The following is a 6292-nucleotide window of genomic DNA, read 5'->3' as shown; positions in this document are numbered from 1 at the left end:
AAAATATTACTAAGTGTGATTTGAGGTCAAAAAAAGTTTTTTTTCGTGAAAATAGTGGGCAAGATGCATATGGCTCCTTGGGATGCATAGATCTCAGAAATTTACCCAAAATAAAAAAAAAAGATCACCCCTATCAAACATTGGAATGAAAAGTTATGGCATTCGAAAGTTTGCACATACATTAAGTGCACAACCTGCGGCCTATTGACCGAGTCGAATGGGTCAACGATTGAATTACTCAGGTCAGGTGGTTTTTAACCAAGTCAAGGGTTTTTTACTAAAGGGCAAATTTCAACAGAACCGGACCCAAAATTAAGGCCAGGTAATGGTTTGAATGGTCCAACTAGCCCAGGTCAACGATGGGTTGAAAATAGTAGTATTGACATGTTGCTAGAAATTGATGTCTCACTAGAGGCAATGGGCCAACCATAAACCAATAAATAGTGTATAATTATGCTTTATACATAATATATTATTTTATATAATTTAATTTTTTAATTTTTATTTATAAAATATTAAAAAGTGTGATTTGAGGCCAAAAAAAAGTTTTTTTGTGAAAATAGTGGGCAAGATGCATATGGCTCCTTGGGATGCATAGATCCCAGAAATTTACCCAAAATAAAAAAAAAGGATCACCCCTATCGAACATTGGAATGCAAAGTTATGGCATTCGAAAGTTTGCACATACATTAAGTGCATAGCCTGCGGCCTATTGACCGAGTCGAATGGGTCAACGATTGAATTACTCGGGTTGGGTGGTTTTTAACCAAGTCAAGGGTTTTTTACTAAAGGGCAAATTTCAACAGAACCGGACCTAGAATAAAGGCCAGGTAATGGTTTGAACGGTCCAACTATCCCAGGTCAACGATGGGTTGAAAATAGTAGTATTAACTTGTTGCTAGAAATTGATGTCTCACTAGAGGCAATGGGCCAACCATAAAACCAGTGAAATAACTTGCTTCTAGCAATGTTAGGATTGAAATTACTGCAATTAAAGCTTGTTGTAGGGCACTATTAATAGCTGCTATGTTGATATTAAGAAGTTGCTTGAAATCAATGACTAACAGAAATGATTGGCCGACCAAAAAACTGGCGAGATAACCCATTTCTAGCAAAATTCAGAGGAAGCCGATTTCAGGAGAAAACAATGAATACACACACCTTCTAGGGGTGTCAATTCGATGAGGTGGTTTGAACTCTCCTTCTACTAATGCATGTAATAGCTAGGTTAAAGAAAATGATTAAAGAATCATGGTTATTGTATTTTGTAAAAAGTTTAAAAATAGAAAATATGTTGAGACTTTACCTATTGATGCTAGCCTTGGATTCCACTGTGATGAGTATGAATAAGTTAAAAAGAGGAACAAGAAGAGTGGAAGATGGGTTTATAGTAGCTTGAGAATTGTGGGGTGTGTATTATTCGACTCTTTGGTCGGTGCATCACTTGGTGCTCTTGCGGGTGCCTGTGTGATAGTAGATCCAACTACCAAACCAAACATCATCAGAACCACAATTCTCGAAGAACCCATCTTCCTATCTCTCTCTTTGTTTGTTCACAAAATGCAAATCAAGGCAGAGAGAGAGAGAGAGAGAGAGAGCAAAGAGATACAGAGAAATTTGAAACTGTCCTTTGAGTGGAAAATTGGGATCTCTCCAAAATAGAGGAAGAGTCTGAATTCATCACTTTTGGCTGAGGTAAGGGTAGAGGAGGAGAGTCTTAGTTGGTCATTTTTGGTAGAGGGGAGGAAAGAAGTCTATATATAGAAGGAAACCATATTGCCTAGGTTTCCTATTCATATGTAGCTATTTTGAGGAGTTTCCAACTATAACGGGATTTGGGTTAATGAGATATTTGGAACCTTGCCACTGGCCTAGTGGGAGGGCTGGGTAGGGGAAATGAGGAAGAAGAGAGAGAATTAATGAAAGAGTTGGGAAGGGGTAAGGGAGAAAGGAGAAAGAAGTTAAAAAGAAAGCAGGGGAAGGGGGAATGGAAGAAGGGGAGAGTGTGTGATGTAGACAATATAGATGCCGTATGCCACATTAGGGATTCTCATTTATTAGTAAAAAGATGTGACCAAACCATTTTAACTAATGATGGGAACATATCATTACCATGGTTCAAAGTATCTGAAAAAATTTAGTGTTGAGTATATATAAGTTGTGATACTTTTTTATTCCAATGTTTTCAATCAATACCCACTTAACCATCATAAATTCACATCTAATATTATTATTTAGAGCCCATTTGGGAGGGATTCAGCTTTGATTGAGTTGTATCAACTGAATTGATTTGAAGAAGCTACTAAAACTAGTTTCACTAGAAAGTCCATTTACTAGCTTAATTAAATATTTTGGCCTTTTTGGGTTTACCTCACCAAACATAAATTTTGGGTTTTTTTTTTTTTATGTAGAATCCACCTTGCAATGCAAGAAGCTATTGTATGAAAACCCTCCCAAATGGGCACTTAAACATTGAGAAATGATCCAAATTCCTAATATATAGCGGGTATGATATATTGCAATATTATGAACCCTGGTTTTGCAAGATTTAAAAATACAAATATGGACCATATACAAGGTTTTGCACTGAACATATTTGTATTTGCACTCCCCTCCCAAATGAAGCTTGAGTCACTGATTGTATGAATTAAAAATTTAAAATGCCCTAATGCTCTATCACAAGATGATTAATTCTTACCAAGGTTGCCTTCAATGACCCCTAGAATGTTGTTCTTGAATCTATCCTAAACACCACTAACTATATTGGTGGCACTTCCTATCTACAAAACATCATAGGTTCAGACCACACTTGAAGTGATGAGGGATCAAGTAGCAAATTAATGTGCCTTTGCATGTCTCATTGAGCTGAGTTCCACAGTTAAAAATCCCTAGTGGGAATGAGCGGTCATTTTTAGAATATGTTCCCAAAAGGCTTGATTCATTTAGCTTGCAAATTTTTGAGCATGGGCGTAGATGTTTGTAGAAGCCATATATGTATATTTGGCCCAGTGTTTGAACCAACTTGAATATGGGCTTGCAAGGAGCTCATTATACCATGTCTCAACTATTACTGGGTCCAACTTAGCCTATGACCATCTCTACTAGTGGGCTCAAAAGAGTTCAAAAAAAGCCCATAAACCATCCCTAATGGTTTGTGGCTTTAATTCTCCAATTATCAAAACTTGTATCATCAATGATTACAACAACTCATAAATGATAGACTATGGCTACCAAAGTAATATTTTTCATCTAATCCCTAATCCTCTTGCCCACACAATGAGAGTTCAACCAACTGTTGTGGTGTTTGGATAAGCTTTAGGATTTATGCTTTCAAGGCCCTAAAAAAAGCAAAATGTCCCAATTTTATGCTTTGTGCTTTGAGGTGTAAAGTGTTTTAGTTAGATTATAATGTTTTTAAAAATAGCTCGTGCCAAACATTCAAAACAATTTTTGGTTCAAGTTTGTTTTGTGCATCTAAAGGCTCAAAAGCAAAATCTTATCCAAACATAACCTAAATTTGTGACCCATATGATTTTAGGCTTCTTAAGTTTTCCACACAAAGAAAGAATAGTTACTATAAAAAAAGTGGTGATCATGGGATTTAGTTACCACCCTATTAAAAACAAAGGTGGGAAATAAGGGTGCAAGTCGATTATTGATTTGAAGAATTTATACAACATTGATCACAAATCGAGGCTATTTGGGCCAAGCCCATTCAAATTTTAATAAATGCTCAATCCGCCCAAGTTGCACCTGAGAGGCAGAGAAAATATTGTTTGTGCTAAGCCATCTCTGGTTTGAAGAGCCCTTAGATATGCCATCCATATTATGAAAGCATGTCATCATTATAAGCCAAACCAAAGAGGGTTCTACTACAAGGTTGCACTTTAGGCATGATACTTGCTCAAGTGCGGCCAAGGTAAAGTCTTCATTTCTGTTTGGTTCATAGTCGGAATTAGAATTGGAATCGAAATCCCTCAGAATCGGAATCAGAATGGTCTATTCCCATAGTCAGTTTGGTTCAGACAGGAATGAGAATGTGAATTAGAATAAGGAGGAATGGAATTTCATTCCCAAGGGAGGGGCAGGGAATGACCATCCCCTCGAATGCCATTCCAGCAAGAATGGGAATGGGATTTCGGTTCCACCCATCCAAATAGTGGAATTAGAATAGCCCATTCCAATTCCGATTCTGGACCCTTGTTCCTGTGAACCAAATGGGGCCTCGGTTTAGTAGATACCAATGCTGCTAGTAATAACAATCCATATATCCTGAAACTCTTCAGCTTTAGTAGAGAGGGGAGTTCATCTTTGATATTCAATAAGAGCAATCACCTTGATCATCATGGTTCTTTTCATAAATAACTATTGGTTTATTTGGTCCACAGTCAGAATCAGAATTGAAATCATTTGTTCCAGTTGCCAATTTGGTATGCATGTTGCATGACTCCCAATGAGGGTTGGCTGGGGTGGGGGGAGGTTAAGGCCATGTTTGGTTCAATTATCATTCTTTAATTTAAAAATGGACAAGAATGGGTAAAAATAGGCATAATGAGAAAATATTGTTATTAACCAAACACATTTTTCCTAAAAATGAATTCTTTTCAAACTGACAAGTGTCCTATATTGCTCATTTTCATTCTTCAAAAAAAATTGTGCTAGTATTCATAAACCGCCGGTCTAGGTCTCCAACAATCAATGTTTACCAGTTGGCATAGATGTTTTGTAAAAGTACTTTTATAAAAGTGCTTTCATAAAAGTGCTTTTATAAAAGTACTTCCATAAAGTGCTTTTATAAAAGTTTTTTTGTAAAAATGCTTTCATAAAAGTACTTTTATAAAGTGCTTTAGTAAAGTACTTTTATAAAAGTGTTTTTTTATTAAAGTGCTTTAATGTAAAAGTTCTTTCGTAAATTAAAGTACTTTTGTAAAAGTGCCTTCATAAAAGTATTTTACTTTCACAAAAGTATTTTTCATAAATTTACTTTTATAAAAGTGCTCGTGTAAAAGTGCTTTTGCAAAAGTAGACATCCATGGCAATAGTTTTGTAGGCAGAGTTTCCTCAAAGAATGAAAATGAGCAAGATGGGGTATGATTATTTTTCATGTTGCAGGCTACTCAATTTCTATGCTATGGGGCTAATTTTTCATTTTGAAAGGAATGTGGCCTATGACAAGAATTTTGTAACCATACACTCTAATGTTATTCATTCTTACCCATTCCTGCCTAGAATGAACAAGAATTAAAAGAATGATGCCCATAACAGTAAACTAAACATGGCCCAAGTCACCTATCTTTTTTGTTGCTAGATGCAATGAGATTTTAATTCCGGGGGAGGGGGGGGGGGAGGGGGGAAGCTGGAATAGCCATTCCCTCAAATGGGGGCACGCCATTCCACTAGGAATGGAAATTGGAATACCATTTCGCTCAACCAAACAGCTGGAATTTGAATAGGTCATTACGATTTTGATTCCAAACCCCTATTCCTGCCAACCAAACGAACCATAAACTTGATGGACCAATCAACTCAATGACACACCCCGGGGTGCTATGATTCCTACTATGTCTCAAATCCTTCTATCCTTTCCTTTGTTGTTTTTGTAAGATAAAAGATTTATTCCCATCAAATGAATAACCCATCATGTTTACTCACTTTCATATCTTTGTTTGAATTAAAGTGAAAATTTCTTTTTTTTTTTTGAAGCCAATTAAAGTGGAAATTTCGGAATTGAAAAGGCTGTAACCCATTTCATTCCTTCTTGATTCCACAAATGCCTAAAACCAAGCTGCATTTGTTCTATGTAAAAAGGGAATACTATTTTCAGACTCAAATGTGTAAGATATATTTTCATCCCTTTTATAATAAAAATGTTGTTTTTCACAAAGGTTTTCTTTTTTGATAGAAAAGTGGTAGAATAATAACTAAAATATTTTATCCTGAAAAAATTACATCCATTTTACAAAAAAAAAAGAACATAGTCCTAAAGACATATTTACAAGAAAAATAAGGAAATAAAGGAAAGAAAAGGTTAAAGCTTACCTCCTCATTGTCTCTATTTTTCACATTCATCCTTCTCCCCATAATTTTCTTTTTATTTTTCTCTATTTTCACCAGTTATAGGAATCATGCTTCACTTTTAGTAAGATGAGGCAATGACAATACAAATATGTACAGCGCAAAGCCTGTATTTCTAAACTTGTATTTGTACTGTAGATATTTGTATTTGTATTCTTCCTAAACTGAGCTTTATGATTCATTTCATATAAGTGTTTGAGAGACAAGAGATTGATGA

The sequence above is a fragment of the Nelumbo nucifera genome, chromosome 3 (assembly GCF_055504915.1).
Source record: "Nelumbo nucifera cultivar China Antique chromosome 3, China Antique-T2T, whole genome shotgun sequence".
NCBI lineage: Eukaryota > Viridiplantae > Streptophyta > Magnoliopsida > Proteales > Nelumbonaceae > Nelumbo > Nelumbo nucifera.
Note: the sequence above shows the minus strand (reverse complement) of the source record.